Source organism: Alligator sinensis, unplaced genomic scaffold (assembly GCF_000455745.1).
Source record: "Alligator sinensis unplaced genomic scaffold, ASM45574v1 scaffold456_1, whole genome shotgun sequence".
NCBI lineage: Eukaryota > Metazoa > Chordata > Crocodylia > Alligatoridae > Alligator > Alligator sinensis.
Genome location: NW_005842311.1, coordinates 447,900 through 458,020, shown reverse-complemented (window position 1 = coordinate 458,020; position 10,121 = coordinate 447,900). Strand labels below are relative to the sequence as shown.

The 10,121-nt window shown below is 38.6% G+C and overlaps 1 protein-coding gene across 1 annotated transcript in view; it reads right to left on the bottom strand.

The window, feature by feature from the left end:
- CNTNAP2 (contactin associated protein like 2) overlaps positions 1-10,121 on the bottom strand; it is a 1,052,534-nt gene that overhangs the window by 700,338 nt on the left and 342,075 nt on the right. The gene's annotated exons all lie outside the window — the stretch shown is intronic.

Sequence of the window (10,121 nt, the reverse complement as noted above, 5' to 3'; positions counted from 1 at the left end):
AAGAGTGTATTAGACAAACAGCAAGTATCCTAGTAAAAATCAAATTCAGTTACCAAAGGAATATATATATATCTGAGGGGAAATATTGTAGCTTTTTATTTCTGAGAAATGCAGCATATCTATTCAAACTAGCATTGATGATTTAAAGACATAGTCTGTTTTTCATTCCTGTACACAGCTCAAATTTTCACATAGTATAAAGAAATAAAATAATTCAGATCTGTCTCTTAAATTGGAAAAAATAAGTAACCGGGTATCATAGCATGTAAGAAATCACAAAAAATTGGCAAGGCACTCTCAGTTTTGTTAGAATACAAGGGATTGATTCTTTCTCAAGAGTACAAAGCATATATGAAGGGTTGTGGTGATCCTGCTGCAAAGAACAAAATGCATAATACATCCCATGAGAAAAAGGGAAATTATTGATGAATGGAGACTCACTCTTATCTGCCTTGATTTAAAATCACATCCCTGTACATTCAGGTAACCCTAGTAATGAATAATAAAACTAACTTCATAATTTATACTAACAAAAGGTTATTTTATATTCTAATGCTTAAAAAAGATTTGGATTTATGGAATGGGAGAATTCTTTTGGAAGGAATAAAATAGGAAGACAAAGACCAAGATAAAGCCTTCCTAGTTCTGTTTTATTCATAAATATGTACTCTTCAAAATACCAGTTAGATTCGTTTTTAGCCTTGCAAGTCCAGACTGTCTTCCAATCTGATGCATTTATCTATCTAGTTTACCAATTTCCCAAATACAGTAAGGACTGTATTCTAACTTGCGTGCATACATATATGCCTGCTTTGTACACAACTGACTTATGTAATCAAAGCATATTAAAACATGACTTAAACTATTTACTAATAAGTGAGAGATTATTTTTCCATTCAGAATGCCAAATCCCTAAGCCACTTAGGATCAAAGGTAAACGAAGGGTCAGAGCAATGCCAGCCCTAAAACATGAATTTCTAGAATATTATGAGTGACCAAATGCTAAGGCCTCTGCTGGAAACGTTTAGGCAACTGTAACTATTGTTGAGACTGTGCTTCAGTTACATGAAAAAGTTAACTGATATTTTCTCTCTTTTTTCTCTCATCCTATTACTAATTTTAATAAAATATAAATTAAGTAAACCCTACAACCTCATTTAACAAAAAAAACACAATATACATTTCTTCAGTTAAACTCAGCAGCATTTATTACCACATAGCTCCAGATGTTTCTCTAATTAGGACTGGGAATTTTAGTGTTGCAATGCATCTTCCATCCTTTACAGAAGGAAATAGTGCACTTCTGCCCATTAACCTGAATTAGTAGAGAATGTCAACAGGATAACATGCATAACCAATCTGTTAGCCACATATCTAGACTGCTCTTTTTACTGGATGCATTCCCTGAAGGGTCTACGTTGCTAGCTCTATAAAACCATTCAGAAAATTTAGTTAAGCATGGAGTCTTCTGACGTTACACTCATATTAAATTTGAACACCATATACTTAATATGTCATTTAAAATACCATCTATGATTAGGGCCAGGGGAGGAAAAACTGTCTCAACAGGAACAATTAATTTAAATTATTACTCTGATAAATCTGACAATATTACTCTCTGGGGAAGTAATACACCCTGCTGTACCTTGGATGTATTTAAGAATACTTGACACATTGAAAATATTATAAATTATTTCAATTTATTTTGAGGAACAGTGTTAGCAGACACCATTATGATATATCTACTGAATTGCCTCTGCAGAAAACTAACTTTAAACACAGAGTGCTATATAAATGTTGGAACCATGCCTGTTTCTCTTGTTCAAATAAGTCTTGATATGTCGGCTATTTGGGATATCTGGAGATAAGTACAAATATTGTTGAGACAAGACTTCAAGCAGCATATATGACCTTTTGCATGTTATGTACCAAATTTATTATTTCAGCAGCCTGATTAAAAAGGTAGAAAGACGGTCTCGAATTTGCTGCATCTCAGATGTAAAACTTTAGTGTCAAAGTAAATTTATATTAACAATTAAGGTTATTTATCCATGAATGTTGAGAGAGGATTATATACTTAAATCATTTGATGCCTAATTGCTTGCCCACTATGATCCTAATTAATGGAACTCCTTACTTCCTTGGAACCAATTTGTATAGTTTTTATCTGCTTTAGACATTCCACCAAAATCTGCCTTTCAAGCTTTAATCATGTCTAAATATTTGCATAAAGAACACTATATTAAAGTACATGAATGATCTATAAGACAGGAAGAAAAAGCATTACAGACTTATGTTAATTGGTCTACCTTGACTTGAGTTTACACCAGCTGAGACTACTGCTCTTTTCCATAAGTTTAGAAACTTCTGACTTAGGTGACTTTTACTGGTAACTTGCACTGAACAGTGGATAACTTTACAGGGAAATAAATGCTAGTCCCTTATGTTCCTGGGCAATGTGAATAGCAATGTGAGAATTAAAGATAATAAGGGGTTTAGGACAGGATTGCTTCTCAAATTTAACATGCAAAGCTTTACTAAAGACAATTTTGTAAGGATTTAAGTTATGTAAATGTGGACATGTTACTTTTAACTTGAGCTGTTTTATTCTGAGACGCACATTAGATTTCAGCAGAAAAAGCTTAGAAGTAGGCTCAGGTCTAAATGAATTTCATAATGTCATCTTAAATTGGATGTTCAACAGAATATGAAAGAAATCTTTAAGACTTTTTTTATTTGTGCTGAAAATGATGATTTGGTTAACACTGGCAATTTCACAGCTAGAAAGAAAGCCAGTCTTCACATCACATCAGGGTATAAGTGGAACATAAGTAGGGGGTAGATCCTAGATGTGGAGAATTTCACCCCAAAAATGAGTAGTCTTAGTACTGTAGCCAGAACAATCCATAAAATATAAAAGGAGCAAGATTTGTTTAATAATTTTTTTTATTGGATCAACTTAATTTTTGGGAGAGGTGGTAAGTGGCAAAATTTGAAGATTATTTTGATGGTCATTATGCCTGTGCAAATACGGAAGTATTCAATTCAGAGGACAGTGATTCAATTCGGTGATTCAAATCACTGTCCCCATTCAATTTGGCTGAATCAGAATCGGAGATTTGGTGCTGATTCGACACTGATTCGGAGATTTGGATCAGCCGGGCAGAGGCAGGCACAGCCAGGCAGCTACAGGTTCTCCCACGGCTCCTTCATCTGTGCCTGCCTCTCCCTGGATGGAGGGAGCCATGCCAGAAGCCCCCCATGGCTGCCCTACCAGGCCCCATCTCCTGCCCAGCCCCACCCCAGTCCTGGCACTTAAAAAAAAAAAAAAAGAAAAGAAAGAAAGAAAGAAAGAAAGAAAGAAAGAAAGAAAGAAAAATAAAAGCCTCACACTCACCGGCTGCAGCAACAGGGAACAAGGCCTCTGGGCACTCATGGCGGAGCACCCCCATGCAGTGGCAGGTAGCAGGGATTGCCCCCTGTCCTGGCATCTGCGCAGCAGCTGCCCCATGGCATGGGTGCAGCGTGGCTCAGCGGGGCTCCACGTACTGCCTGGGAGCTGAGGCAATTTGGGTTGAGTGCTGCTGTGTTCCAGCTGATGCATGGAGCCACCCCAGCTCCCAGACAGTGCAGAGCACCCTGTTGACCCATGCTGCACCCGTGCCATGGATCAGCTGCTGTGCAGATGCCAGGTTGGGGGGGCGATCCCCACTTCCCCTAACTGTCCCATGCTACATGGCGGGGGGTCTGCTATGAGTACCCAGAGGCCCCAATCGCCACTCCTGCAGCCGGTGAATGCGGGGCTTCTTTTTTTTTTAATTGCCAGGATGCTGGGGCTGGGCAGGACAGCCATTGGGGAAAGGGGCTGGGCGTGGGGGAAGGTTGAGGAGCAGGGGCGCTCTGCCACATGCTGTTACTGCCAGTGAGTGTGTTTTGCTTTGTTTTTTGATTCCCAGAGAGCTGGGGCCGGGCGGGGGGCCATCAGGGCATGGCCAGGTGGAGGGTGGGTGATCAGGGAGTGGGGGCTGTGTGGGGGCTCTGCCATGTGGCCCCACAGCCCCTGCTACAGCCGGTGAGTGTGGGGCTTTTAATTTGTTTTTATTTTTTTAAAGTGCCAGGACTAGTCTGGGGCCGGGCAGGGGATGGGGCTGGGCAAGGCAGCCATGGGAGCTTCTCCCGTGGCTCCTCCTCCCTGGGGAGAGACAGGCACAGCTGAAGGAACCATGAGAGAACCTGCAGCTGCCTATCTGTGCCTTACTCTCCCTGGCCAATCCAAATCTCTGAATCTCTCTGAATCTTTTCTAAATTGATTAAGAGGCTTTGGATTCAATTCAGACTTTTTAATGGGTCTCCTGATTCAATTTGGATTCCAAGATTTGGCTACCAAATCAGGCTGAATCTCCTTCAAAACAAATCAGCAACCAAAGATTCACACAGCCCTAATGGTCATGCACAACAATATACCAAAAAGAGCATGCAAAAATCTGTGGGTGAGAAAAAAGGTGAACGTAAGGAAATCTCTCAGGCCAATAGGATCCATGGGCAAGCATGGGATTTTTAAAAGGGGGTGCAGGAGCAGCAACCAGCCCTGTAGAGGTGGTTACAGCCCTGTAGAGGTGGCTACTCCCAATCCCCTCTGGATCTGCTCTTGGGTATGTCTACTAATTTCAGATATCTATTCCATTGTACACATACGATACATCATTATTTTTCAGATGCTCATTTTTCTTTATCCCAATCTTTCTTCTTCCAAGCACTGCTTTGCCCTGTACTTTCTATCCTTCAGCAATCCCCAGTCCATTTTTCATGTTTCACCAAAGTAGTGCCACAGATTTCCTTCCAGATCTACTTTCTCCATAGATCATTTATTTATTTTATCTTTTAAGCTCATTTAAAGCATATAACTCTAGTAAGCCATCTCTGCCAGACCCTTTCCTCCAACACCTTCTCACTCTCCATATCTACGCATGCTTTCCTGCAGGCTACCACTGAAAGATCTCAAGCAATCTGAACTCTATTGGCCTGGCTGCTCCTTTAAAACCTATTGAATCATGGCATGCCCCAAGAGAAGATATACCTCATAATGTCTGAACTTTCTTATGCTTTCCATTTCAATTTGTTCTCTTTGACTATATCAGAAAATATTCCTTCATTCCTTGACCATATGTGTAGCCCAAAAATATATTTATGTGCATTCAATAAGTAGTTTCAAGAAATTGTTAAAAAACAGAAGTTGGTTCAAGTCAAATATTTGAAATATGAAGTTTAACTGGATAAGTATTTTATGTCAGAGATCAGATACCCTGTTAGTGAGGGAAAGTCTATGACAGACAAAATCTAGTAGAATAGATCATAATGTCATATTTCATCAATATTTTTCACAGGCAGCAAGGTCAGGAATGAAGCATGAAAGCTAAGACTGAAAACAAGGCTATTTGAAAAACCAGAACTGAAAATCTAATAAGGGTCAAATGATCTGGCTTAAAACAAATATATTTTAAAGCTTCTCTGTATTTTATGAGACTTTATAAGACTTCCCTACTTTGGGGAATATCAACTCCACACTCAGAATAATTGATCATTTTCATTATTATTTTAAGTATATTACATTTTTTATAATTATTTAAAAGTGCAATATTTTGTGTTATGCAAGATTTTAGGCTATTCATATTATTGTTTTAATTCTGTGTACACCTGATTTTCTTTGAACCTGGTGGGTAAAATTATCATCTACTAAAAGCTTTTTAAAACTATGTAATCTGCCTATTGTTTCACCATATGATTAAATGAAAAGTCAAGACCTCACTTCAGGGTTCAGTTGTTTTCCTACAGGAGAAATGACCTATTCAAGCCTGTCTAGAAAAAAGGATGGTTCTGAATTTCCTGTATGCCTTTCAGTGTTTTAGATATTGGTAATGTTATCACCATAGCAATAAAAGGAAACAAGGAGACCAGGATTCCAGTCATGGAAAGTAATTAGTAAAATGATTTTAAATATCTTGACTCTTTGGAAAAAAGTATATTTAAGTATTAATCATAAAATTGCCACTGTAATCATGCAAAAAATCATAACCTCAAATACCAAGAGCATGGAAATAACTGATTTTTTTCTACTTTTTATTTGTTCCTAAGGTTTGGAGTACTGAGAATGTGTTTTCAGGATTTTCTTTGTAAGCACAATGGTAAGAAACATAACAGAAAGGCTTAGAGTTTCATGGAATCACATGATTCCAGGGGTTGGCATTTTAATGCCAAGTATATGGGAACTCTCAATAAAATTATGAGAACTGACATTAGAGAGGAAGACTAGAATGCTAAGGGTCAGTGGAAACAAATCTAAGGGCCATATAATTGGGTCTCCTGCCTGCAAGTGCTAATATGGTTCTCTCTAGGCCTGCTGTATGCCATGCTCACTTTAAGTGAGCATTGGAATCAAATTAAAGAAAAATAAGGAGTGGGGGAGAATAGTATATGTCCAGAACTGACTTCTGGGTGTACTTTAGCAGAAAGCTGAGGAGCAGAATGGATGTAATTTCTGTTGCAGGAAGAGGGGAGTGTCTATGATGTTCCCCAGCCACATTCATGATAAAAAGGAATTATATTCATCATTCTTCAAACTATATTTATTACTCCCACACAGATTTCAGTCACAATTCAATAACATTCATGGTACTAGCTGATTATTTGACTGAAATATCGGAATTGGCCATTATTCTGGTTATTGATTTACAATTTTTAAATAATTGGCCTGGTTTGCTTTATTTTTTAAAAATAAATCAATTCAGTTTAAACATATTTAATGCCAAAAGTCTGACAAGTTGCTCTTATCCATCTTATTATCATTTCTTCATATTTCATTCTCAAACATTTATCTCTCCTTACAATAATCTCTTACTGCCATTAAAAGGTCATGAAAGTTCTTTAAGTTTGCTTCTTTTATTACTCTAATGATGCGATTTCACCACAAATCCATTGGAGAGCTCTCACAGCTAGCAGAGAATGACAAAAAAAACGGATCCAGGATTTTACACAAGAGAGTGCAGTTGCAGCCACCAGTGCCGCAGAGGTGGCTGCACCACCTGCTTCCAGCCTCCTACCCCTGCTCCCCTCCACTGGGGCACATAGATAGCATGGCAGCAGTAGCGGCCAAGGACTTAAATTCCAAGCAAGGTAAGTATTCCCTCCCTTCTTTCCTCTCTGTGCTCAGAAACACATCCTCTCCTCATTCCTTCCCTTCCTCTCCTGCCTGCCACTGCCAGTTGCTGTTACTGGGAAGTGTGGCAGTAGTGGCAGAGGCTGCAAGACGTATTCTCCCTCCCCTCCCCTGCACCTGCTCCCAGGCTGGTAGGGAACAGCTGGGGGAAGCAGGCAGGGAAGGGGAATACACCTTCTGCTACTGCCATGATCCTGAGCTCAGTACAACCAATCCCCATGCAGTCCAGCTGGAGTGGGTAGGTGCTCTCCTCACCTCCCTGGGTGCTGTCCCAGCAGTAGGCTGGGGAGGGAGAGAAAGAGAGAAAGAAGGGGATCATGCTTTTGAGTACAAAAGGGAAAGTCGGGGGTGGAGGGACACACATTTACCTCCTTTGAAACTTAAGTCCCTGGCTGCTGCTCTGGTGGCATGATTGGGAATTCGGGGTTGAGGCCATAAAGCTGCCCCCTCCTTTGGATCTGCCCCTGGAAAATGGATAGTCCTAACATTTCTGGGTAACTTTCATACTTCTTTGGGGAAAATTGATCTTTTGACAATACATATTTTTTCTCCAAGTAATGCCCTGATTTTCTTTTTAATTATTACTTACTTTTACAAAAGGAAAGGCTAGGTATTCATCATTTTCAATCCAGCTTTCAGTGACTCCAAAACATTTGATTTTAAGTTTAATAGGTATGTTCCTTCTGATTCTCATGGGAGCAGGCTTAGTCTGCTACAAAATTTTAATTGCAACCTAATATCTAATTAAGCCAATTGTGTTGACTTCTTCCCTATATGCAAGGAAGTAGATTCCTAAACTCCTAACTTGATAAGTACATGGAGGCAATGACTAGTTTCCAATAATGTTAACCTGAATATCTGCTGTGCAACATCTCTCACAGCCATTTGCACTTCTGCAAATTAAAAATAGGGTGCCACACTTTTGATCTGGCAGCATTTTACACCAAATCTGGAAATGTGAAAATGACAACAGAAGCTCTGCAGCAGAAGAAAATCAGGCTGTGGAGCACAATGAAAATTGATTTGCATTTTCATGCTTTTATTGCACACACATTCAATCATTATTTATTATTTTATAATATTTATTGGAAGAGGCAAAACCTTTTGCTATTCTCAGTCAAGAAAAAAAAAAAACAACCCTCCTCTTAGCTTGGTGTTATTAGAAAGTTCCATAGTGTGAGGAACAGGTAAAAGATAAATTGGGTGCATCATTCACAGTGTCATGCCTAATTCCCAGCTGTGAAAAGCAATGCAGGTTTAGTGGTTATCATGAGTGTATTTCTACCCAAGCCCTTGAGTTTGAAGGGCAGCTCATTAATCCAAAGGTCTGCAGGTTCAACCTGAGAATGGACATATCTTTCAGACAGATTGGTATGGCTTAGTGGCTCCACGTCGGTGAAAATTCTTAGCCTTAATGCTTGCTCTGCTCTCCTTGACCTTGAAATGTAGGCAAATTCTTTGAATGCATTTAGATGGAGTTCCGAAGAAAGACAAATCGTGTGAATCAGTTTTACTGGCAAGTCTGACCTCGATGGCAAGAGGAGGCGGAGGCAGGGAAAGAAATCTACAAAATGTCCAATGGGCATTATCCTTAACAAGACAGGGGGGCCATCTCTCTGACTAACTTCTTATAAAGCAGTCCTTGAGCTAGCACCTTATCTTCTGCAAACATATGCTTCTCTGCCATTATTACTGAATATAATAAAGGACCAGGAGCTGGGAGGTTTTTCTGAATACCATTTAATTGAATCTATAATGTTTTCTTCACATGTCCCATGCCTTTGAAAACTGAAAATCTACAGGGGGAAAGAAAGAAAGAAAGAAAAAAAAATCTTTGCTTTAGAAACAGAGGAAGAAAATTGCTGTTGCAATGGCAGTTCTCCTTCACTCATTTGTGAGAACGATTTCATTTTCAAGTAAATTAGCTGCAAAATCTACTGATGCAACTTAAATATGCAGTTTTAAATGAAAGCTCAAAAACTGTCTTATTAATAAAAATTTAAACAGGATGCGAAATCCTGAAGTCCTTGCTTCAGCAATAATCCTATTGATTTCAATCGGAGTTTTGCTTCTGTAAGCACTCAAAACTTTGACACAAAGGTTTCTGGAACCTTTATATCCACAAAACCAATTTCTAAAGTGGCACTACTATGTGGACTTTGTAACATTTTAAAGTCACTGTGTATTTCACATTTCCAGGTCATTCTTAAGAATCATATTAATTAAGTTCTGCTGTTAGTAAAATAATGAGGTTTAAAATGTCAGTGCAAAACAAGGCCATAATGTGTTCGGAGACAGATGGAAATGTGGTGGCAGCATTTTCTCTGTTTTGAACCAATTCTTCCTCCACTCAAAGATGCATTCGACTTTAAGCAAGCTAACAATGACATTATTTCAGCTAAATTATATCATGTAAGGCTTTTAGATTTTGGGGACATCCAAGTTTACAGAGCAAAGGTGAAAAAAATGCTAATGATCAAAAGAACCAACTACCAGTTATAAGTAGTAAAACAAAAAAGCAGTCCAATATTTTGTCTTCTGTAAGAAAAATGAAAGACTAGAATATTTTAGCAGTGTAATAAGAAGTTATAACTCAAGGAAGGTAACGAGTCTTTATATAAAGCTTTTGTGTGGAAGTGTCCACAGAATTGGATACTAAGCTTTAGGGAGATTCTAGGGAGAATTTAGGGAAAGTCCTATAACTTATTCTGCCGTGTCTTTAGTTTATGCATTTTAAGAACCCTTAATTTGAACCCATACTACTATTTAGAAACCTACATTCTGCCACCCTTAGTCATATTAAATATTACGTTACTCTTTAGGTAACTACCATTATTTCTGAGTCATGTATCATGAATGAACCTCTAAAAGTACCTAAGTCTATTGGATAATTTCTAATCATTATATT